The following is a 27,295-nucleotide window of genomic DNA, read 5'->3' as shown; positions in this document are numbered from 1 at the left end:
TAGCAAATAAATAAATATTTACAATCAAAGTCAATGATACAACAATTGCTTATGATACACAATCAATGACGAATCAAATACTATAATCCTTTCCTTTGAAAAGAACTGACAAGTAACCATTACACAACAAGCATATCACTAATTTAAAATGCTCAACAGTAATTTAAAATAATAGCAATATTGCTCATGCAGAAATACAGAACAAATAATCCTACAATATTGTGGGTTAATTGAGGAATAAGGAAAAATAAATGGATATTGTGGGTACACCATATTCATATTTACAACAAACATCAATGTCTAAATAATGATGATTATATGTAGTTATCTCTATCTTTGGGATGTATTTTACCAGGTCTATCACCTTCTTATGGAATCTTTCTCTATGGTTGGGAAAAAAATTCTTGTAAATCAACGTGTTGTGGAATGAGACACTGTAAGCATCCAAGCCTTTATCTTGGAACCAATCCAACATGGCTTGCACTGTTGTATTTTCATGTATGACCCTTCGGTCCCATTGAGACCAGGTCAGATTCCCATGTTTAGTTTAGTTACATGTGGGGGAAAGTTCAACCATAAAAAATAGAGGGAGTGTCATGTTTGCAAAACTGTTATGATACTTTTCAACCTTGTGGCCTAATATAACCTCATAAAGTTCTAAACACACTAGACCACTGGCTATGTCAGTAGTAGTTGTAATAGTACTAATTATTCTACCAGTTATGAACTTGGACTTGATCTTATCCACCTCAGGTATGTTATAGTTCCTTGCTCTCATATTAGCAAGTCCAACGATAAGATCCATGTGATAATTTGTATCATCATCCTGCATTGCAAGGAAGAAACAAAACCAAAATTTTAGACTGAGTTTTCCTCCAATGATAATGTTGAATTGAAAGATTTTATCCAAGGGAGGAGAAGTTGTGTAATAAGTAGAGGATAATAGGGATCATTAATGAGGAAAGTTAGAGAATATCTTTTCAAACTTAAGGCATATTTTGAATACCACGTTACAGTATGGTGATTAATTTGTCAATCAATTCAACATCATCATACAATGTAGAAGAAGGGTTCACATTTGTAGCTTTCTCATATGTGACAATCTTCACCCCTTATTTTGGCTTGAAATCTGGAAGATGCACTTTATCAACCACCTGCGCCAATCTCCTTGAATTTGGATTTGAAGTCCAGTCAACAATGGGAATGCCATATGTATTAGCTTTTAAAATGGAGGCTACAAGAATCAGGGACATGTGACTGGGATCATGGGAAGAAAAGTGGAGGGGCTTGGGGAAATGCTTGGGAGCATACCAAAATGGTGCACCTTGTCTTTTAGTTGCATCCTCAGGAAGGTTGAAATTAAGTTGCTTCACATGATTTGCAAATAAATCCTCAAACCTGAATCCTTAAATGAGTGAGTGATTTCCAAATCTAATTTAGTGAAATTTGATCTTTTTGTAAATAGTAAAGTGTGCTAAGATTTGCTAGAATGCAAAATGGAAATGAAAAGTATATAATCATAGAAAGGGAAAAGAAGGGGAAAAGGAAGGGGATTTAGTTACTTACTTGATTCTAGCCCAAGAGATGCAATCTTTGAATGTTAGACATTATGTGAAATGAAACAATCGATAATATACTCTAGAAGTTTTCGGGCCTTAGCATCCCCTACAAACTTGATTGTTGTAATGTATTCTTCTAATTTTGAAAGAAAAGAATTTGTTTTAGCTAGACTTTTGTCTAAGATACCTTCAAATTCAGACCTTTCCCATGTGAGACAGTGGTGAATATTATGTGGAAATGAATGAACCATGCACATGGGTGCCTGGTTTTGAGGGGGATTTCATGATGCTCCATAGTTCTTAGTCAAGTGAGGGATAATCATTTGGGTGTTCCACTTGGTTCCTAGTGTTCTAGACTCTATCAATGGCTTCTTGAAGTAAACACAACTTGAATCTACATATAGTTTGTCATTAACATTGTCGAGAGCACTTAAAACAACATCAACCTCACCATTCTAGAATGAATCACCAAAGGCATTTTTGATATTTTGGCTCACACGTTTCTCCATTGCTTGGACCTACAAATGTGGGTGGATTGCATTGGCTGCTAATGTTGCCACTCTTAACTTATTAGATAACGTTATCTAACACCTAAGATCTAATGTTTGTTTTCTTCAAGAACTAAGGTTACTAACATAATAGTTTTTTACTTATTATAAAAATTTTAACAGATAACATAGCCATACAAAGAACTTTACTCAACACCTTTTGGAAGATACTTAAACAATTATTGGGTTGTCAGCTTCATTTTTCTATTGCCTTTCATTTTCATTTGCAAACGAATAAATGGGTAGACCTAATTAATAAATTACAGTTTGGTACAAGTCCTATGTGTTTCTACACCAAAATAAATAATGGGATCCTTCTTTCCATGTCCCATAGCACAATTATAATCAAGTTGTTATGGTTACTAGTGGTTGGACCTTAAAAGCTACCCATCTCTCTTCATCCAACTATCTCTCATAGCCAACACAAGCAATAGCACAATGTATCCTTCTTTGTTTAGAAATTTGCTTGCATCCATTCCAAAGTATCTGATGATATTCACACCCCTAGGCTTGCTATAAATTACTCTACGATAAAAACTAAATGTTCAGACCCAAGTAATAAACTGTAGCCTATTACAAGCCCTTTGTTTCCACTATACCAAAAATAAACAATGTGATTCTTATTTGCATGTCCTACAACACAATTATAATAAGGTTGTTATGGTTACCATTGGTTGGCCCCATACAAGCTTCCCAACTCTATTCATGTGCTACTTCTTGCACTAGTGATGGGAGACAGTTGGAGGAATAAACATCTTCACACTCCCTCGCCTTTCTATAAATAACTACAAAATAAACATCAAGTGTATGTCTAGTTATACATAGGTGATTGAGTCTAATTTTATCTAGATAAATTGTGTTTTAAGTGGAAGTGACATCATAAACTCAAGCTCATACACTATGGTCCCTGTACTATTTTGTAGTAGGTTGGTGTGAATGCATGTCATTTAGATTTTCCTTTCCAGATCCTCCTCCATAATGTGGTTAATGATAATCATCTCAAGCTCTATGAACTTCCTATTCTGGAAGAGGAAGTTCACATTTCCCACTCACCTGATAAAACTCTGAATTTTCAACAATTGTTGGAAGAAGACACACTACTGGACCTATTCACCTACTCTACTTGTTAGCAGTAGACTATGACATATCTTATTGGGCACCAAAGCTAGCATCCTTCTCAGGACATAGGTTGATATCAACTCCAGAGATCCCAAAATCTGCAGTGATCCAGGTTGTCAAATACAAGAGGACAAATCAATACTAGAGTATGCACTTGCATAATGGATTTTTATATGTCACAATTCTTCTCGAATATATGCCTTACATTGTTTCTTTTGCAAAATCTGATGCAATTGCTAGTAATAATTATATTTATAATTATAATTATAACTAATATTTAAACTAGTTGAGATCCATTTCAATTCCTGATAGAGCAAGCTTTGCAAGGGATCAAATCTCTTGAAGTGAAAATCTCTTTTAGAGTGAAAAGAGAGATGATTCCTCTCTGCAGTTGAGACCTAGAGTTTAGATGCAACATGCTCAACATGTGATAAAAAATAATTTTAGTTATAATAAAAATAAGAAACAAATATAAATATTTGGTTAGTTTTACTTAAAAGTATTAAAAAACATAATCTCACTCTAACTATGCTTGCTTTATTGGTTGTTAATATTACACCCCATACAAAAGAGACATGTAAAAATATTTCATTCTCACTCTCAATTATAAATAGGATATTTCCATGTCCTTATGAAATATGATAATTTTATATGAACTTCAAAATTATTTTAAAGTAATAAAAATAGAAATAAATAAGATTGATATTATTTATATTCTCATATTTCAATGAGATGCGTCAATAAACTATTTTAATATCCATGTTAGCTAATTTATTTTAATATCAACTTTAACATATATATTTATATACAAGCGCCAAGAGGATTCAAATCTCCTTTCGCTCAGCCCATGGGGCTTTGGATTGACGGTGAATGGGTGCACTATTAAGGCACTCCTTGCGATAGGTCACTAGTTCAAATCCCCCATGGGTGCTTACCTACAAAAAAAAAAAAATCTCCTTTCGCTCTAAAATAGGTTTGTATCTCAAGAAATTTGATCCCTTTCGATACTTGGTAGATCCATAGTTAAAATAGATCTAGGATGATTTTATTATTAATTATAACTATAATTATATATTTTATATTTTATATTTTGTTTTATGTAATTTAACCAAATCATATTGTTTTATTGATAATTTGTAACATCCACTATCTCAATTTTTTTTTGTTACAAGTAACTCTTAATTTTACCACGCTACAAGTCAATGGATGACTAGTATTAATATTAAAACTGAGACTATTAATATGTTTGCATTGAAATGTACTTTACTATGCTACATCATTGTATTGAGTACAACAATATGTATAACATATGGGGGTTGCATAGCTAGGATTGTGAGAGTTATCTAACAATGTACATTCACATAACAATTTAACTATAATTCTATTGTTTGTTCCTAGTTTCTATATAGTTTTCCAATTGTAACTTTATATTACAATGTGGTGTATTATGATCTCTCTAAAATTCCTTTAAGTTATAACTCATAAGATATGAATGGGTCATTGTTTCGACAACACATCTATTAAAACTTCAACATATCCACAATTATCTTTTAACATATCAATGGCTATTTTTGGCCATACGCTTTTCACAAGCCATCGCTTCTAGATTAATCTGTAATGTATGTGGCCAGTGCAAACACCATTGAGGTGTCAACAAATATTCCCTCGAATCACTAGACCTTGGATCTGATGAATAAGAGGAGTTAGGGTTCATTTTGGGTGTAACTACCCCATTCCCTATCATGTTCGCTCCTCCATGTGCCCCTTCTGTGTAGTCAGAAGAGCTCTTCTCCTCATTGCAAACACTGGAAATTCTATTATCTTTTGGCTCTATGGGTAATCCAAAATACTGTTTTCTTATTTTGCTTGCAAATACTTAACTGTTCAAAAACAAGAAAGGGAAATTACTGACTGTGCATTGTTTTTCTCCTTCCCTCCCCTGAAACTGTCAGTTCTAAGTGGGATTTCTCGCTCACAAAAAGAGGCCTCTATAACAATAGTCTGTCGCTTTCATGGAATTACTTTGGTCAAGGATGCTCCACATTCAGCCAGTATCCCAGTGGGATTTATTTCTCCCATTCCATTTTTGGGTGAGGAGTTTTCTTATGTTTAATTTAATCTTTATTGATGTTTTTGGTGAATCTCCTTCAAATTTTTTGACTTATAACAAGTCTGAGCAACATAGGTCATTCAAAGGATTTCCCTGACTATGTGTCACTTGGGGAAAAGGTCCCAAGACTTCTTCACCATGCCACCCTGATTTTACTCTCTCTCTCTCTCTCTCTCTCTCTCTCTCTCTCTCTCTCTATATATATATATATATATATATATTATATTATATATATATATATATATATATATATTTATATATATATATATATATATATATATATATATATCTGTGTGTGTGTATAGATACAAAGGATTTCATTTTGGTATAGGTTTTTTTTCTATTGCAAAGGCACTCTTGAAGTTAATTTTTTGTACCTGGTCAAAACATTATTGTTTTCTGCGATGTTCACCCTACAGGTGAGTATGTACACTTCCTTTTCTAAATATTTGGTTTGACCCCTATGGCGTATAACCTAGACTCCTAATTGTGAGTCATTTGTATGATTTGAAGATTAAACTTCTTTTCTAAAGGGATTGATAATGCTGGAGACAACAATTGTTCTTTAATACCAGGTTTAATCGAGCTTTCCTTCCCTTAAGTGTGACGTCAGGTTCTAAGGGAGGGGAGGGGGTTTTAAGTTATCTATAACAACTTTAGTTTTTTTTTTTTTTTTATATGCTTTATATGGATTTCTGTAATCGGCCGTGCGGCCCAAAATGTCTGTTCCTAAGGGTATACATTATTCATTTCTTGATTATCCAATGTGTACACATATTAAAAATGGATTGTGTTTTGAGGGTTTGTACTAAGGAGTATTTAAACATAAACTTGGATTATTCAATTCCTCTCCACAAGGAAAATTAATTAAATTTCCTTTCTGACCCTTTAACTTTTATGCATAGAGATTAGGAGAAATCGTATGCAGATCTTTGGTTATTTGTTCATGTTTTATGTTTGGCTTGTCCATTCTATCCTTTATTCCATATATTCTTTAAAGTCTAAAGAAAATTCATGTCTCAATATCAGTAAAAGAAAATGGGTAAACTTTGTCATTTCTTTCTACTGCAGTTAAATGGATTCCTTGTCAATATTTACGACATTCAACAAAATTTTGGTTTATATAAATACTATACGCATATACCTCCTAAATAAATATTTTGTAAAGTTATACATACAATTTTTTTTCATAGCTTGGCAGTTGGTGGGATCTATCTCTGGAACTTGCCATATGTCATCCAACTCGAAAATATTTTAGGAGTGTTCCAGAATGTTTATAGCACTTGGAGAAATTTATTTTTTATTTTGTGTAAGCTTGGCAATAACTTTCTATTAATCATATGTAAGGCAGGTTACCAAAATTATGTCTGGTGGCCTCAACCTACCCAAAGGAAACTAGGTCTGTTGGCCACCGATCAGCGTCATAAGCCATCCAAAACATAAACAGTTTGAGAATGCCCATTTAATATTTATAGGCTTCAATATATGTCACCCATCTATATGTACTATTTAAAATGTAAATGATATCTGACCACATCATTAAAAACAACAAAAATATATAAAAAAAAAAAATTAGAAATTTCATGACTTCTCGATCAATCATCAAACGATTACCGGGGTTGGGTCGACTCGACCCTGGCATTTCATTTTGTTGTAGACTTTGTAGTTGTTTTTCCATGCGGCCAAGGTGAACATTCTCACGGTATTGTTGCACCTATACAGCTTGTAACTCCCGTTTAATGTCCTTGAGGCTCGGTTCAGATTGTTGTGTTTGTTGGGGTCAATCCATGTTCTGGTTTTCTAACATAACTCTTACCAATAAGCTCTTTATTACCCAATAAAGATGGAATGACTTTTTGAATAGATTCAGCCTTCCGCAGGTATGTCCAAGGTCCATTACCAAAGGTTTCTAGTCCTCTACTGGAATCGGTTCTGCAGCCGCTTTGGCATTCAATTCCACCTCCCAGGATGAGATGACAAACTTCACTTGTGTTGGGGATCCAACACTGTACACATGCATGATATTTTGCATGCTCTCCTCCCTTGTTTTCCTTCCTCTTTTACATTGCTATTTGTTGGACAAAGCCATTGGCATTTTCCCTTTCTTGTTATTCTGGATGCTGCCGCGAAAACGACCTCGCTTCCTCGTACCAACCTTTGCCTTCACCATTATGTTGTATACAGGGTCACCCAACGACTGCAGTACCACTTGAATCCTCATTGAAGCGAGAACTAGTTGTGATGGAATCAGAGGAATATGTAGTTTAGGGTGACCTGAAATGGTAGTGTACACAGAGGGTTCATTAAACGCTTTGCCTTCCAAATTCCATATACATGTTTTACCTTCCATCCCTTTCCTATGGGAGACCATTATGGTTCCCCATTTCCTGTTTAGGAGAATGAGAACAGAAAGAACCTTGACACCCTTAGACTATTCCTTTAGGCAGATAGAAGACCCGACCATCTCCATTTCTTTCAAATGGCACGGATGCCTTACTCCTCTCAGATTTTCTAACCGACTCTAGGCCTGACCATTCCTATGAATCCATGAATTAAACGAGGCCTTCTCAAAACTTATAGACTAGACACTCAGTGATGACCCCAATTAACTCCATGAATTAAACAAGGGCTTCTTAGAACTTACAGACTAGACGCTCAGTGATGACCCCAATTCCCCATACATGCCCCTTCGGCCCGGGAGACTTTCAAAAAATATATGGCTCCCTAACAATCCCCAGGCCCATCTGGGCCTCAGACGCCTAAAATACAGAACTCCTTGACATAATTAACAGACAATTTCCTATATGCAGGCCTCGACTCCCCATACGTGCCCATCTGGGCCAATAAATTTCCATAAAAAAATGAAATCGACATTCCAGACGTTAATAAAGACAGACTTAACCCAATCCCAATTAGTCCATACACAATCCTCACCAGAACCCTGTCATTTCGACTTTGAGCCTTGCTGCAATATTGCCATTTCATGAACTAGGAAGGCTAGAGAGACATACTAGTTACCCAGTCATATCGTGCACTTATTATATCGCACTAGGTCCTCTGTCGTTGGCATAGGTCTCTAATCTCTTGAGTTGCGTTCACCACCTTACCACATTTTCTGAGGTGAAACCACAATGTTTGCATGCAGAATTCCAAGTTAACCACCATACTTACCACTTGTAAATCCCAATTTAATGTGACCGAGGTCCTCCATGCCACTTGGTTACAGGTCGTCAGACCCTTAATTGCTTGGATCGTGTGGTCGTGTTGGGTGGGTCACCCACTTGCCTTGTCCACACTTTCTTAAGCATTACGATGAGCCACGCGGGGGTATCAACTCCCTTCACACCCCAATTGAGGGGAGAAATTTGTTTTTATTTAATAAGACCTCAACTAAATTTGCTAACAAAATTCCACCTTTCTTTCTATAAAAAATAATACCATTATTAATTCAAAAATTAGCACAATATAGCAGAAATTAAATAAATACATAGAACAGTTCCAAGTTACATTTCACTTATTATTTCCAATAGTTGTGTCTGCCACAAAAATTACAGTAGGAAAAAGAACGCTCCACCCGAGCGTCGAGTACCAGTAACCACTACTGGGACTCCCCCTAACCCAGTTTCATTTCCAGAATAGTTTCAGATCAGGAACTTTCCCAGGTTCACCCAAGACCATCTCGTCCCAACTAGCTACAGCCTAGGGCCTTTAGCCTGAGCACTCAGGCTTCAAATAGAGTTCCACTGGAAAACCAACTCAAGGACTTTGTGTACTGGCAGTGCCCTACCTCCCTCTACAACGTCCTACCAGAGGGTTTAATCCTATTGTCTCTTCTCCTCTAGGTTGCCTTAGGTTTTTCCACCACTCTCCCTCTTGGCTACCTTTCCCCTAACTGAGATAATTTATCTCTAGGAAGAGGAATCTGGGCAGGAAACTGCCTCAACCCATAACTATCTTTTAACTATCTGGAAGTGAAACTAAATTTTAGCATTCTTTCCCACCGTAATTTTCTTAGCTGGCCATAAACCATATTTATTAATGAAAAATAAGCATTTATGTTTATCACTTATTCATATAAGGCCTTCAGCATGGCCCACAGTTTTCCAAGTAACTTTAATAAAGGTAAATTAAAATATTTACACTTCATGGAGGGGTCTTACACCTTACCCCTCTTCAGCGAAACATCGTCCTTGGCGTTTTCTTGGACTTTAAAATGGGCTGGAATATGCCTTGAGAATATATTTCTCATTTTCCCAAGTAGCTCTTTTTGGGCTAAATTTCATCCATGCATTTTAATCTGGGTGATCACCTATGTAGCATAATTTTCTCCAAACTGAGAACATGCAAAGGCTCAACCAAACATACTGCACCCGGTTTAACCTACATCCACAATTATTATGGCTATCATTAATTTTCATCCACCATTAGATATATATATATATATATATATATATATATAGATATATATATTCATTTTATTAAATGAATCATTAGTTGTTAGCTATGTACCCCACAAGGGTCATCAGCATGCATCACCACCCAACCAGGGTTATCAATCTGCGCTCAATAAGTGTTAACAACATCATTGTAAACTCCCCTGTAGCATCAATCATTTTTTTTTAATTACCCACTGGATATACCAAACAACAAGGACCACACTGTGTGGTTCTACTGTAAATTCTAGATCGTGGTAGTACCAATTCCATTTGCACTATTTTCAGCATATTACTACTATTTTACAATCCATTTATTGTTCTTGCTTGCTATGATAAATTGCAATAGAATCTTGTTGTCCTAATAGCATTAATATATTTTTCTCGTAATTGAAAATGTTCCATATTCATTAATAATGCATGAGTTAAGTATAGGATAACTTCATTTTTCTTCCATGTTCACGACAACTATATTGTTATGTATTTTATTCAAGTAAACTTAGTTATTCTCATCTTGGGCTACTTTGTCATTTTCTTTTAGCATGAACTGAGATTCCTTCAGTTTTAACCCTTTCTCATCTTGCATTGTAGTTTGTTAATGAACATTATATGTAGTTTTCTTATATGTATAACCAAGGGGTCTCTTCCTTTGTCACTCATTTACACCTTGACTCAACCCATTTATAAATGCACTACCCGGTAATAATCTTTGCTTTTCCACTAGGTTGCTTTACATAATAAATTCTTTCAATTCCATTGGGTTATTTGAGAGAACCAAATCAAGGTTTACTTGGTTATACTAACACATTAATTCCATTAATCCTTAGTTAATTTGTCAATGACCTTTGCTTTCTCTTTTTTTTTGTTTGTTTTGTTTTTTTTTTTTAAATAGTTTACCAATTCACAATGCCACGTACACATAACACCTTACTCAATACATGTATACACATGCACATAAATACAATTCTCAACACCTTATGCCTTACCATATATATATATATATATACGTAATCATTTTAAACTTTATTAAATGAATCATTAGCAAGGGTCATCAGCATGCATCACCACCCAAACAAGGTTATCAATCTGCGCTCAATAAGAGTTAACACCATCATTGTAAACTCCCCTGTAACATCAATCATTTTTGTTTAATTACCACTGGATATACCAAACAACAAGGACCACACTGTGTGGTTCTACCCTAAATTGAAGATCACGGTAGTAACAATTCCATTTGTACTATTTTTAGCGTAGTACTATTATTTCAAAATCCATTTAATGTTCTTGCTTGCTATGATCAATTGCAACTAGAGTCTTTTTGTCCTGATAGCATTACTATATTGTTCTTGTAATTGCAAATGTTGCACATGCATTAATCATGCATGAGTTAAGTATAGGATAACTTCATTTTTCTTCCATATTCGTGACAACTATATTGTTGTGTATTTTATTCAAGTAAACTTAGTTATGCTCATCTTGGGCTACTTTGTCATTTTATTTTAGCGTGAACCGAGATTCCTTTAGTTTTGGCCCTTTCTCATTTTTCATTGTAGTTTGTTAATGAACGTTATATGTAGTTTTATTATATGTAAAACCATGGGGTCTCTTCCTTTTTCACTCATTTACACCTTGACTCAACCTCCGCAAACTAGGTTTAAAGATTTCGCTTCATATTTATAAATACACTACTCGGTAATAATATTTTCTTTTCCACTAGGTTGTTTTAGCTAATAAATTCTTGCAATTCCACTGGGTTATTCAAGAGAATCGAATCAAGGTTTACTTGGCTATACTACAACATTAATTCCATTAATCCTTAGTTAATTTGTCAATGAACTTTTCTTTTTCTCCTTTTTCTGTTTGGTTTTTGTTTTTTTTTAAATAGTTTACCTATTCACAATGCCACGTACACATAACACCTTACTTAATACATGTATACACACGTACAACATATGCACATAAATACAATTCTCAACACCTTATGCCTTACAACATATTTATATATACGTAATCATTTTAAACTTTATTATATGAATTGTTAGTTGTTAGTTATGTAGCCGGCAAGGGTTATTAGCTTGCATCACCACCTAACCAGGGTTATCAATCTACGATCAATAAGAGTTAACAACATCATTGTAAACTCCCCTATAACATCAATTATTTTTGTTTAATTACCCACTGGATATACCAAATAACAAGGACCACACTGTGTGGTTCTACCATTAATTCCAGATCGCGGTAGTACCAATTCCATTTTCACTATTTTCACAGTAGTACTACTATTTCCGAATTCATTTACTGTTCTTTCTTGCTATGATAAATTGCAACTAGAGTCTTGTTGTCCTGTTAGCATTACTATATTGTTCTCGTAATTGAAAATGTTCCATATTCATTAATCATGCATGAGTTAAGTATAAGATAACTTCATTTTTCTTCCATGTTCGCGACAACTATATTGTTGTGTATTTTATTCAAGTAAACTTAGTTATGCTCATCTAGGGCTACTTTGTCATTTTCTTTTAGCACGAACCGAGATTCTTTCAGTTTTGGCCCTTTCTCATCTTGCATTGTAGTTTGTTAATGAACGTTATATGTAGTTTTATTCTATGTACAACCATGGGGTCTCTTCCTTTTTCACTCATTTACACCTTGACTCGACCCACACAAACTAGGTTTAAAGATTTCACTTCATATCTATAAATGCACTACCAGGTAATAATATTTGCTTTTCCACTAGGTTGTTTTACATAATAAATTCTTGCAATTCTGCTGGGTTATTCGAGAGAAACGAATCAAGGTTTACTTGGTTATACTACAACATTAATTCCATTAATCCTTAGTTAACTTGTCAATGACCTTTTCTTTTTCTCTTTTTTTTTTTTTGTTTTTTTGTAATTTTTTTTAAATAGTTTACCTATTCACAATGGCACATACAAATAACACTTTACTCAATACATGTATACACATGTACAACATATGCACATAAATACAATTCTCAACACCTTATGCCTTACCACATATATATATATATATATATACACGTAATCATTTTAAACTTTATTATATGAATAATTAGTTGTTAGCACATGTGAACATAAATACAATTCTCAGCACCTTATGCCTTAATATATATATATATATATATATATATATATATATATATATATATATATATATATATATATAAACTTTATTATATGAATAATTAGTTGTTAGCTATGTACTGAGCAAGGGTCACCAACATGCATCACCACCCAACCACGTTTATCAATCTGTGCTCAATAAGGGTTAACAACATCATTGTAAACTCCCTTGTAACATCAATCATTTTTGTTTAATTACCCACTGGATATACCAAACAACAAGGACCACACTGTGTGGTTCTACTTTAAATTCCATATCGTGGTAGTACCAATTCCATTTGCACTATTTTTAGCGTAGTGCTACTATTTCAGAATCCATTTATTGTTCTTGCTTGCTATGATAAGTTACAACTAGAGTCTTGTTGTCCTTATAACATTACTATATTGTTCTCGTAATTGCAAATGTTGCATATGCATTAATGATGCATGAGTTAAGTATAGGATAACTTCATTTTTATTCCATGTTCACGACAACTAATTTTTTGTGTATTTTATTCAAGTAAACTTAGTTATGCTCATCTTGGGCTACTTTATCATTTTCTTTTAGCACAAACCAAGATTCCTTCAATTTTTTCCCTTTCTCATCTTGCATTGTAGTTTGTTAATGAATGTTATATGTAGTTTTCTTCTATGTACAACCATGGGGTCTCTTCTTTTTTCACTCATTTACACCTTGAATCAACCCACATAAACTAGGTTTAAAGATTTCACTTCATATTTATAAATGCACTACCCAGTAATAATCTTTTCTTTCCCACTAGGTTGTTTTACATAATAATTTTTTGCAATTCTTCTTGGTAATAATCTTTGCTTTTCCACTAGGTTGTTTTATGTAATAAATTTTTGCAATTCTGATGGGTTATTCGAGAGAACCGAATCAAGGTTTACTTGGTTATACTATAACATTAATTCCATCAATCCTTAGTTAATTTGTTAATTACCTTTGCTTTTTCTCTTTTTTGTTGGTTTTTTTGTTTTTTTTTAAATAGTTTACCAATTCACAATGCCACTTACACATAATACCTTACTGAATACATGTATACACATGTACAACATATGCACATAAATATAATTCTCAACACTTTATGCCCCACACACACACACACATATATATACATAATCATTTTAAACTTTATTATATGAATCATTAGTTGTTAGATGTACCTGGCAAGGGTCATCTGCATGCATCACCACCCAATGAGGGTTATCAATCCCCGCTCAATAAGAGTTAACAACATCATTGTAAACTCCCCTGTAACATCAATCATTTTTGTTTAACTACCCGCTAGATATACCAAACAACAAGGACCACACTGTGTGGTTCTACCATAAATTCCAGATCGTGGTAGTACCAATTCCATTTGCACTATTTTCAGTGTAGTACTACACTATTTCAGAATCCATTTATTGTTGTTGCTTGCTATGATAAATTGCAACTACAGTCTTGTTGTCTCGGTAACATTACTATATTGTTCTCGTAATTACAAATGTTGCATATACATTAATCATGCATGAGTTGAGTATATGATAACTTCATTTTTATTCCACGTTTGCAAAAACTATGTTGTTGTGTATTTTATTCAAGTAAACTTAGTTATGCTCATCTTGGGCTACTTTATCATTTTCTTTTAGCACGAACTGATATTCATTTATTTTTGGCCCTTTCTCATCTTGCATTGCAGTTTGTCAACGAATGTTATACGCAGTTTTCTTCTATGTACAACCATGGAGTCTCTTCCTTTTTCACTCATTTACACCTTGACTCAACCTGCACAAACTAGGTTTAAAGATTTTACTTCATATTTATAAATGCACTACCCTGTAATAATATTTGCTTTTCCACTAGGTTGCTTTACGTAATAAATTCTTACAATTCTGTTGGGTTATTCGAGAGAATCGAATCAAGGTTTACTTGGTTATACTACAACATTAATTCCATTAATCCTTAGTTAATTTGTCAATGACCTTTGCTTTTTCTCTTTTTTGTTTTTTTTTTTTAAATAGTTTACCAATTCACAATGCCACATATACATAACACCTTATGCACATAAATACAATTCTCAACACCTTATGCCTTACCCCATATATATATATATATATAATCATTTTGAACTTTATTATATGAATCATTAGTTTTTAACTATGTACCTGTCATGGGTATTTGCATGCATCACCACCCAACAAGGGTTATCAATCTGCACTCAATAAGAGTTAACAACATCATTGTAAACTCCCCTCTAACATCAATAATTTTTGTTTATTTACTCACTGGATATACCAAACAACAAGGACCACACTGTGTGGTTCTACCATAAATTCCAGATCACAGTAGTACCAATTCCATTTGCACTATTTTCGGCGTAATACAACTATTTCAGAATCAATTTATTGTTCTTACTTACTATGATAAATTGCAACTCGAGTCTTGTTGTCCTAATAGCATTACTATATTGTTTTCGTAATTGCAAATGTTGCATATGCATTAATCATGCATGAGTTAAGTATAAGATAACTTCATTTTTCTTCCATGTTTGCTACAACTATATTGTTGTGTATTTTAGTCAAGTAAGCTTAGTTATGTTCATCTTGGGCTACCTTGTCAATTTATTTTAGCACGAACTGAGATTCCTCCAGTTTTGGCCCTTTCTCATCTTGCATTTTATTTTGTTAATGAACGTTATATGTATTTTTCTTCTATGTACAACCATGGGGTCTCTTCCTTTTTTACTTATTTACACCTTGACTCAACCCGCACAAACTAGGTTTAAAGATTTCACTTCATATTTGATGCAGGAGCATCCTGCTTCAGAAAATCATTGTATATTTGGTTGACTTAGGGGGTGTGATGTTTTTAATTTATTTGTATATTTTTAATAAATTGAGTAAAAAAATATGTGTGAGAGGTTTTAATTGTAAATATTCTCAATTATGAGAGAATATGAGTGATGATAGACTTGTAAAGATCTCATAGAGATCTTAGGGATTAGGGGATCCTAGAATAGAGGATTAGTTGAGTTAAAAGTGGAATTAGAGGATTTTTAGGATTTGGATGAGATATTTTAGGGATCAAGAGAGATATTGTTGGAGTTTGTTAAGGGATCTAGAACCTACTTGGGTTCTAATCCATTTGTATAAATTAAGAGGAGCCCATGAGGCATGAGGAGGTAGAAGTGTGAGAGTGAGGAATGAGAATAATTCTTATGTAAATATTTTATTAATGAATTATTTCTGAGTTTTAATGTAGATACATATTGTGTAGGCTTCAATGTTATGTGTTGATTTTTAATTTTGATGCCCCTTAGATTTGCTATGTAATGGATTAAACCACAAGCCCGAGGATTGTGGAAGGTTGCAACTTTGTTGCACCTTTTGTGGTATCAGAGCCTGAGTGTCTCAAAGTTGTGAGAAAAATATGTATTAAAATCTGCGGTCTGAAAAATATGTATTAAAATCTGCGGTCGATCTTCCGATTGGAGAACCAGGAATTAGTGAGAGAAAAAAAAGTCTATTGTAGGGTCATTGATTGAAGATTATTGTTCTTAAAATTGGTCGATATTCGATGTTTCTAACCTTAAAATCGGTGGAAGATCGGTCTTCCTATAAGCCATGTTTAGGACGTCCTGCAACAATGTTAATTTGTTGTGGACACCAGCAATTGTTCATGGAGCTATGAGAAGGTTGTGGAAAATTGTGTTGAAGATCTGGTTGTGGAGAAATACGGTAAATCCTGAACTAAATTGAAGATATGGCTGTGGAGAAACGCATTAAAACCTAAACTGCATTGAAGATCTAATTGATGGGGTTGCGTTAAGGAAGCAGGTGAGGCTATAAATATGCAAAGACATTGAAGCATGTGCTAGAAACTGTTAGTGGGATTCTTGTTCGTGTTTGTTGTAGAGTAGATATTTTCTGTTGGATTTTCCACCTTGTGACAACCTGCAGAAGTTGGATCGATCTATTGAAAAAAATGGTCACTGTGTTTTTGTTGTGGGAGATCATTTTCATAGAAAACTTCCATCGAGAAAGATCAGGTTGTGAATCTATTGTCATTCGGTCAGAACAATCAGTGGACGCCCACTATTGCAATGTTGTTTTGACATCTACATGGACCACTTCGACCTTGAGTTGGTAACATCTGATATGAAAAGGGATGTTGGTTGCATTCTAGACAAATTGAAAATGAAAACTCAAAAAATAAAACAATGTTGTCATTGTTTTTTTTTCACTATAATACCTAGAGAGAATCAAACTTGGCGTGACGATGAACCACACTGGTTGGTTCGAAACGCGTTGACAAATGTAAGATCATGTGATTTACGCCGAAGAATTTTCTCATAAACTTGATATGGATCACAGAAGCCTCAACTCAACAATAGAATCAAACTTGCGCAATAAAACAAGAGTATTTGTTTTAGTTCGAATCCATACACCTGCTATTAACGTTGTCTGGAAATGGATTGCATACATCCAAGTCAAAGACAACCATTTATGATTGAAGAAGCTACGGAATGGTTTTAATGGTTTTACATGCTACTTAATGGTTTTTAAGAAGCTACGTGCATATCTCACTTTAATTATAAGCTTTAAAAGAGAAACATATAAATCACTTTTTATAAAGTGACTTTATTAAAGATTAAATTATTTTAAGCATGTGAAAGTATTGTATGGAGTGATAGGGAGGTAATTAATATTAGATGAGAGAAAGGATTTATATGAGAATCTTTAAAGTGTGGAAAGGAGTTTATGTTGTTTTTGGGGCTTTTGTAAAGGGTGTATTTAGTCATGAAATATGATTTTCTAGGGAATAGAGTTGAAGTGAGAGAGCCTTTCAATGTAAAATTCAAGTTTAGATCTATTAGTGTAAAAGTTAAGGTTAAATTAAGAGTCTTTGTCAAAAATCAATTCAAGTCAAGTAAAAAATTTGAGTCCTTGAATGCAATGGGTGCATCATCGGCAGAGCCCGACACCCAAAAAGTCTGGTCATTGAAGAGATACTACAATTGTTGTTTGCAGCAAAGAGGACCAAGGATTGCTCAGGTGTAGGTTCAAGTGAGGTGAACCATTGGCCAAGTTCAGAGAAAACAAATTGGTAAAGTGTTAGTTGTTGCAGGTGACAGTGACGAGGATAAAGTTTACCATAGAAGATGAAGAAAGAGATCAAGGAATTGAAAGTGCTACTTGACATACTAATGGAATGGCTATAAGGAAATGATAATGAAGACCAATGACATGGATGGAGAATAAGGAAACGGGTTAGATGTAACCTATTGCAAAAGAAATGGAATGCCAAGTTGATAAAAAAATTCAGAGAACTTGAACAAATACATATTTCTTTCTTGAAAAAGGAGAGACTCAAAGGAATTGAGTCACAACAAAGAGGATTTGTTGAAACCTAGAAAGTCCATTGTGAAAGATTGGTGCTTGAAGCATCAAATGAGGCTGAAAGGTCTTGTATTTTAAAATTTGATAGCTTGTTTGTGGATGTAGGACATGTTAAAGATGCTGAAGGTGAACAAATAATTGAAGTTGTTGATAATCATCAAATAATTTCTGATGTGGACATGAGTAATGTTGCAGAAAAAATAAAATTTCTAGAAGATTGGTTGGATAATCCAAAGTTAGAATGTGATAATATGCCTTCAAATCAACAAATTTGGCACAGCGAAAGAATAGAGAATGATAATAAAGTTGAAATTGGAGAAATGAAAATGTTGTTGGAACATGAACATATTGCACATATGGAAGAAAAATGTTCAAATGTGGAACCTAAATGTAATCATGATGAATTTTTATTCCAATCTTGTAACAATAAACTTCAATCAGAAACTAGATTGGATATTGAAATCAAATATTTAAGGAAACAACATGAGGAAGACCAGCAACAAAATAGAGTTTGGAATCTTGGAGGTAGCAAGTCATTGAGACATGTAGCTATCACATTACTACAGAAAAGTGACAGACCTCATAGACAGGAGTCTATGAATTTTTCTTTTCTACATCAAGAGTCTGATGCAGGAGCATCCTGCTTCAGAAAATCATTGTATATTTGGTTGACTTAGGGGGTGTGATGTTTTTAATTTATTTGTATATTTTTAATAAATTGAGTAAAAAAATATGTGTGTGAGGTTTTAATTGTAAATATTCTCAATTATGAGAGAATATGAGTGATGATAGACTTGTAAAGATCTCATAGAGATCTTAGGGATTAGGGGATCCTAGAATAGAGGATTAGTTGAGTTAAAAGTGGAATTAGAGGATTTTTAGGATTTGGATGAGAGATTTTAGGGATCAAGAGAGATATTGTTGGAGTTTGTTAAGGGATCTAGAACCTACTTGGGTTCTAATCCATTTGTATAAATTAAGAGGAGCCCATGAGGCATGAGGAGGTAGAAGTGTGAGAGTGAGGAATGAGAATAATTCTTATGTAAATATTTTATTAATGAATTATTTCTGAGTTTTAATGTAGATACATATTGTGTAGGCTTCAATGTTATGTGTTGATTTTTAATTTTGAGGCCTCTTAGATTTTCTACGTAATGGATTAAACCACAAGCCTGAGGATCGTGGAAGGTTGTAGCTTTGCTGCACCAATATTAATAAATGCACTGCCCGGTAATAATCTTTTCTTTTCCACTAGGTTTCTTTACGTAATAAATTCTTGCAATTCAGCTAGGTTATTCAAGAGAACTGAATCAAGGTTTACTTGGTTATACTACAACATTAATTCCATTAATCCTTAGTTAATTTGTCAATGACCTTTGCTTTCTCTTTTTTTGTTTCTTTTGTTTGTTTTTTTTTTTAAATAGTTTACCAATTCACAATGCCACGTACACATAACAGCTTACTCAATGCATGTATACACATCTACAACATATGCACATAAATACAATTCTCAACACCTTATGCCTTGCCACATATAATTCTAGAGACCATATCGTTCCAATTCAAGCGAACGAGGATATCTTGCATCTTCTGCTTGTTGATGATCCCAATATAAGAGTCCTTCTTAATATGATCCTTTTTTATTAGTTTTTCTTTTTAACGTAGAACTTTCTTTTTCATATTATCCGTAAGTAATCACCCTTTTACTCCAATTACATCTTGCAACCATATCAAATATAATGGAACTTCCATACATACATATATATTTATATACAGGTAGCTTATTATGTTTACAATATGTAAATACATGTGAACTTACATACCAGGGTTAATAGAATTTTCCTTTTTCCAATTTATTATCCATCATTCCCATGGACTCAACCAACCGACTTCACTATCAAATCACTAATTCTACTCTCATTTTAGACTTAATCAATGACACCTTGCCCATGTTTGGGTAAAATTATCGTTTGATAAATCTCTACAATACTACTTCCATGTGCTTTCAACTTTTCTGTTTTTGAGAGCAACCGAAACATTATTATCACTATCCCTTCAAAATTAATGGGCTCCAATGTTTCATTCATTTTTTTATTTCAATAGTTTATTGTAATTATTCCATAATGACTTACTAACCTTCTTAGGGTTACTGTAGAGGTTTTAAGCTAAAAATTTTTCTAACACTTAATTACCTATTTCCACACGCCTTTTCCTTGAGAGTGTCATTGGCCATGTTTGTGCCATTATTCTTTAAGTTATTTGATATATGGAACTGAAGTATTTTTTTTTATTGGACTATAAATAAGTCAATTGTTAACAATCCACCATCAAGGAGTTGACAAAAGATTCCTTTTGACTTCTTTTTTTCAATATATATCTCTTTTCTAGAGAGGTGTATCATTAATCACTTCCGACAGCCAGACATTATTTCTAATACCATGGGATTTTAGTCATAGTCATAAGTTACAACATTTAGCAGACTTATATGCACGCCATGCTACTATTATATGTTCTTACCTTGATGCAGATATTCTTATACTCCGGGTTCAGTTGTAACACAAGTTAAAATTGGGTACCTTTTGCATCGAGCCATACTTCATTCGACCTAATATAAAGTTTCCCATCCTCTTCTCAACACATTTTACATGTACTTACATCAATATTAGGTATCTATACTCTAAACCAAAGTACCCGAAGTGAAGGACAAGGTTCCCAAACCTTCTTAGTTATCATGATGCACCAATAATTTCCATCGGACTCCTGAACATACAAAGAAGAATTCTTATGATTCGTAGTTAACTTACATACTCTGCATCTACCATTGTTTACCTCAGGACCCCAACACCTCCCTAACTAGCATTACAATACTTTTTGGTTCTTCTAAAATCATAAAAATGAAACCACTAATTGTTATAATTTTATGATAAGTTCAACCTCTAACCTTTATATGCCTAGTTTTCTGCCGAGAATAAACTTTGACATAAGCTCGTCATTTAGATTATAGATGACATATTTTCTTCATGTTTTTTTTTATGGTTCTATCCACCCTCTACCATTTCTCACGACTTGTTAAATCTTGTTAAGTTCCACATGCATGGACTAAAACAACATTGCTTGTTATTTACTAGATCTGTTGACTGCTCATCTACGTAGTCCACTTCGACAATTGCTATAAAAAAAAAGTAATCATAGATTAATTTTGTATTTCCATTTTTTGTCCTTGCTTCACAGATGATCATCATTTACATGCACAATATTGCAAATCCCTAAGGGACCACCTCCCTCTTGTACGATTTCTTTGTAGATCTTTTGCTCTCCTGTTTCTACTGATCCTAATGTAATGAACCAGGGTGCTTTCCTTCTGGTTAACTTTGTTTCCATAGGGCATTATTAATTTTCGATATTCTTACCATAATATTGACTCGCAGTAGGGTTTACTTTGTACCCATACAGTTAGCTATTTCTCTCGCCCAACTTACATAGATACTATGATATAAAAACCAACTACAACCATGTTTCTTTCCTTCATAGACTCAACAAAACATTGTGTATTTTGCAGAGTGGTGCCTAGGTCTTAAATAAGTGTTAAAATTGTGTGGGTCTTCAACTTGGATTCTTCTAATTATGCATTTATCCACAAAGAAAAAAATTGATCTGTTATACTAATATTGTTGCCACTGCTACTTTCTAGGCACAATAGAGATTTCTATTGATCTATACACAAATCCATCAAAGGCATATTCTTATAATCATTAAAAAGTATACATTCTTTAATTCCAACACCCTTTTACTTTTCAGGTTATTATCCTCTGAAATGGGCTACTACAGCTCTGGTAAACCTGATCTCCTTCAGAGATCTTCACCAAAGGCACTTAATTTGAATTGGTTCCCTGTGTGGACAAAATAACCAATACTCAAATTATTTTATTTTATTATTATTCATTTTTAATAAATTTCATTTGAATCCAAAAGGACTTGATTATTTGCAATTCCTTTCTAATACAAGCATCTAAGCTTCAATCCTTATTTGGTCGCTTCTTCCCATTGTTTAATGTATGAGTTCTGTCTTCTTTCTTTAGGCTTGTACATCTCATCTTGTTAAGGTATAATAATACAATCCTTTCTTCTTAGCTATAAGTATAATAGTTAGCCAGATTACTTGTTTCATGGTTTTATTATCTATCAACCTTGTTAGGAAATTACTTTTTGCTGGTTGCTTCCAACAGTTGTGTTCTAGGAGATGCTGCTAGCCTTACTATCCCCTTTGTTTCTTGATTCTATGTAATGTAAATAGTGATTTATTAAAATTTTCAATTCTAGGTTGGTTGTTAGGCCCTAGAGTTCAACCTACGGCTCTCATACCACTTGTAACGTCCACTATCTCATATTTTTTTTTACAACTCTTAATTTTACCACGCTGCAAGTCAATGGATGACTAGTATTAGCATTGAAATTAAGATTATTAATATGTTTACGTTGAACTGTACTTTACTATGCCACATCACTATATTGAGTACAACTATATATATAACATATAGGGGTTGCATAATTGGGATTGTGAGAGTTATCTAACAATGTGAATTCACGTAATAATTCAACTATAATTCTATTGTCTCTCGCCAATTTCTATATAGTTTTCCAATTGTCACTTTATATTACAATATGGCGTATTATGATCACTCTAAAATTTCTTTAGGTTATAACTTATAACATATGAATGGGTCATTGTCTCGACAACACATATATCAAAACTTCAACATATCGACAATTATATTTTAGCATATCAATGGTTATTTTTGGTTGTACGCTTTTCACGAGCCATCGCTTATGGATTAATCTATGACTGGTTGATCCAGGTGGAAATTGGTGGCCACCTGCCAAGTCCACCTGGACCCCCACCATTGTCTTTCTTAGCATTTTCAGTTTCCTTAATTGTAGCACAACTTACTATTTTTAGCAGTTTTTCGGGTCTTGAACTTCCGGAGCCGTTTTGAGGCCCTAAACGACGTTTTTTGGGGAATCCGAGGGCAACATGGGTCCATGGAATGGACCGATGTTGGCTGTTCCAACAATGATAGTGCTCGGATAGATCTTTCTAATGAGCTATTGTACGCGTCAAACGGAGATCATGTGCCAAAGTTACGACCCCGGGAAGTTGATGTACCAACTTACCCCCAAACGGGGCCCATAGTTTGGCGTTTCATCTCCTAGGGTTAGGTTTTGGAATGTTAAGGGTTTTCCATTGTTTCTCAACAATAAATAGGCCTTCGAGCCTCATTGTAACACAGTTCAGAGGCATGTAGCCATCACATCTCTTCTCAGAGATAAGCTACCATCGCCCTAGCTGGTTTATTTCCATTTCTGATTGTAAGCATATTTCAGTATTTTCCATTAATGAAATGAAGTATTATTTCCGCTGCATCTTTGTGTATATGGTTATCTTTGTAATTTGTTGCGTTCCTGCTTAAATCCGGATCAGTGGTATCAGAGCGGTCTGCTTTTTCTCTGTTTTTCTTTGCATGTCCCCAACAAGGTCGGGATATAAGGAGTTAGGGCTTGAACTGGTTGAACCTTTGCAAGACCAGCCTCGCAAATCCCGACGGCCTCCCATGGTGGACGAGAAGAAAGACGAGGGGGCAGGAGATCCCATCAAAATCTTGCTCGAAGAAGCCCTCGAGCGACAACGGAACGCGATGATGGACAACTTTGCTCAGATCCTTCAGCGGCTACCCAGAAGCAACGCATCGGCTTTCAGCAGCTACTCTGGAAACGCCACACCCTTTAAGGTACAAGTTAATTTTGAAATCCCCATATTCGAGGGTCAGATAGATGCAGATGCCGTAGATAAATGGTTAAATCTGCTAGAGGGTTATTTTTCTGTTCATGAATTTTCGAGTCGGGAAAAGATTGTTTTTTCTCTCCTCAAAGCAGCCCCCCACGTCAAGGACTGGTGGGAAACCTACTGCGAGCAGAAGGATGAAAGTACTGGCTCACTATTTTCAGCCGCACCCACCTGGGATTCGTTCCGGGATGCCATCAAGGAGCAGTACTACCCTGTCGGGAGCTATGAGGATGAATACATAAAGTGGACCATGCTGCGGCAGGGAAGGGACCAAGACGTGCCGGAGTTCACCAATCTTTTCCATACCCTTCGCACAAAGTTGGGTATCAAGGATTCAGAGCAACATTTGATACTCAAATACCGTGGCTACCTGCACAAGTACATCCAGGAAGAAATACAATTCCTAAACATCCCCTCGCTCGGCGCAGCATACCAGTATGCCGTCAAGGTCGAGCAGAAGTTTAAACAAAAGAAGCGAGACTTTGGATCTGCGAATCCGAAGCAGGGGAAAGGTGCCCCTAAACCACAGAACAAAGGACAAAGCCAAGGCGGGACAGCCCAAGACAACCAGCCGAAGCTGCAAGCAAAGAACAGCGCCGCGAAGCCGAGAAAGGACACTGGAAAATGGTGCGAGTTCCATAAGAGCTCCACTCACAACACAAGTGAGTGCCGGGCCAAGCAGTCACTGATGGCTGAGCTAAAGGTTTCAGAATCAGATGCATGTTACGACTCTGAGTCAGAACCCGATAAGGGGTATGAAAAATGGAAGCAGGTCATTGATGCGGACCCCAGCGCCACTGTTGCTACCGCAAAGATCTAGAAAAATGAACCCGAAGATCCAGAGGAGGAGGAGCATCTCTTCCACTCCCAGATGTGGGTAAAGGGCTCCCCGATACAGTTCATTGTTGATAGCGGGAGTCAAAAGAACCTCATTTCGGCAGAGGTCGTGAGGCGGTTGGGCTTACCGACCATAGCACATCCACAACCATACACCGTTGGGTGGCTTCACCAAGGACGAGATCTTCGCGTGAGCCAGCAGTGTCACCTTCCATACAACATCAAGCCCTTCACGGATGAGGTATTGTGTGACATTGCTCCCCTTGAAGTTTGTGATGTATTACTAGGACAACCATACTTGTGGAAGCGACATGCTGTGTATGAATCAAGGTCCCGTGCTGTTATTATTACATTGGGAAATAAGTTGTTCAGGATACCAGAGGTAGCACCACCTGCCGCCCTCTCTTTCATTACTGCAAAACAATGCAGTAAGATCATTTCCAAAACCAGGAAATTTGTTTTCCTGATGATACGCCCTCAAGGAAAGAAGAAGACAGTGGCCGCGGCCTCCAAACGGGCCGCTTTGCACGACAACTACAGATGGACAAGATTGTGGAGGAGTACGAGGACATCTTCACCTCCTCAGCAGGGGTTCCTCTGCATTGTCAAGTCAAGCACTCCATCGATCTGACCCCAGGTGTGCCGCTACCCAATGGACCAATTTATCGGCGCTCCGTTCTGGAGAACGATGAAATCAAGAGGCAGATTCAGGAGCTCCTGCAGAAAGGTCACATCCGTCCGAGTTCATCGCCCTGTGGGAGCCTGATCGTGTTGGTACAGAAGAAGGATGGGACGTGGAGACCCTGTATTGACTATCGGGCGCTGAACAAGATCACTGTCCGTAATAGGTACCCGACCCCGCGAATTGATGACCTCCTAGACCAACTAAAGGGGGCGAAATATTTCAGCAAGATCGACCTGAAGTCGGGATATCACCAGGTACCAATCGAACCCTCCGATGTGTGGAAGACTGCCTTCAAATCCAAGGAGGGCCTCTTCGAATGGTTGGTCATGCCTTTCGGATTAACGAATGCTCCTGCAACCTTTATGAGGCTAATGGATGACATCTTGCGGCCATTCACCAACTCCTTTGTAGTAGTATATTTGGATGACATTCTGATCTTCAGCCAGAGTTGGGAAGAGCACCTCCACCACATCCGACAGGTTCTCCAAACACTGCGGCAACACAAGCTATGTGCCAATTTGGAGAAATGCACTTTTGGCATGACCCAGGTTCAGTATCTGGGATACATCATTGATGAACAGGGGGTGCATGTCGATCCAGCCAAGATCCAAGCCATTCAGGATTGACCCTCTCCAACCACTCTAACAGAGCTCCGCAGCTTTCTAGGTCTTGCCAACTTCTGCCGTAGGTTTGTGTTGGGGTTTTCTCATATTTCTTGGCCCTTGAGTCAAGTCACCAAGGGCGGGGCGAAAGCAAAATTCTTTTGGTTTGAATCTCAACAGAAGGCATTCAGGGAGTTGAAGGATCGCCTCTGCACGGCACCAGTGCTCGCGTTACCAGATTTACAACAACCATTTGAGGTCGAGACAGATGCCTCTGACTATGCTATTGGGGCAGTCCTTACTCAACATGGACATCCAGTGGCATATCACAGTGAAACACTTTCAGACACAGTCCGGAAGTACCCCACTTATGATAAAGAGATGTATTCCATTGTACAGGCCTGCCGACAATGGAAGCATTACATATTGGGGAAGGAAACGGTCATCCACACAGACCACCGACCTCTGCAGTTCATACAGACCCAAGGGAAATTGTAGAATGATCGCCATCAGAAGTGGTCTACATACCTGCAACAGTTTCACTTGAATATCAAGTATAAAAAGGGCAGCACCAATAATGTTGCAGATTGCCTCAGTCGACCACCGATCATGGCGCTAACCACCGTGCTCAACTCTTGTGGGCACAAGACTTCTGATTGGCCACTTCTCTACAAAAGCGACCCAGAATTCGGCCACACATACCAGACACTCTTGGAGGGTCGGCAGGTTGCAGATTTTCACCTCCAGGATGCCCTATTATGCCACCTTGGTCACCTTTGTGTTCCTTCAAGCGAGCGTGCCAAGATGATTTGGGAAGCACACTACAGTCGGGCTGCTGGGCATTTCGGGGTCGAGAAAATAGTGGCAGTACTGCAAAATTATTTCTATTGGCCGAATCTTCGACAGGATGTTGGGAAGTACATCCGATCATGTACTGCCTGTGCCATTGCCAAACCGGCCATTAAGAAGCACGACCTCTATACCCTGTTGCCTACCCCTAGTCGACCTTGGGAATCCATCTCCATGGATTACATG

The 27,295-nt window shown here is 35.9% G+C and overlaps 1 pseudogene; it reads right to left on the bottom strand.

The window, feature by feature from the left end:
* Positions 1 to 226: 226 nt before the first annotated feature.
* The window catches only part of LOC149179026 (ubiquitin-activating enzyme E1 2-like), an 85,269-nt pseudogene continuing 58,200 nt past the window's right edge, over positions 227 to 27,295 (bottom strand).

Source organism: Pinus tabuliformis, chromosome 4_1 (genome assembly GCF_031772625.1).
Source record: "Pinus tabuliformis cultivar Carrire ecotype Pingquan chromosome 4_1, CPIR1, whole genome shotgun sequence".
Classification (NCBI taxonomy): Eukaryota; Viridiplantae; Streptophyta; class Pinopsida; order Pinales; family Pinaceae; genus Pinus; species Pinus tabuliformis.
This window is presented reverse-complemented; position numbering and strand designations above follow the sequence as displayed.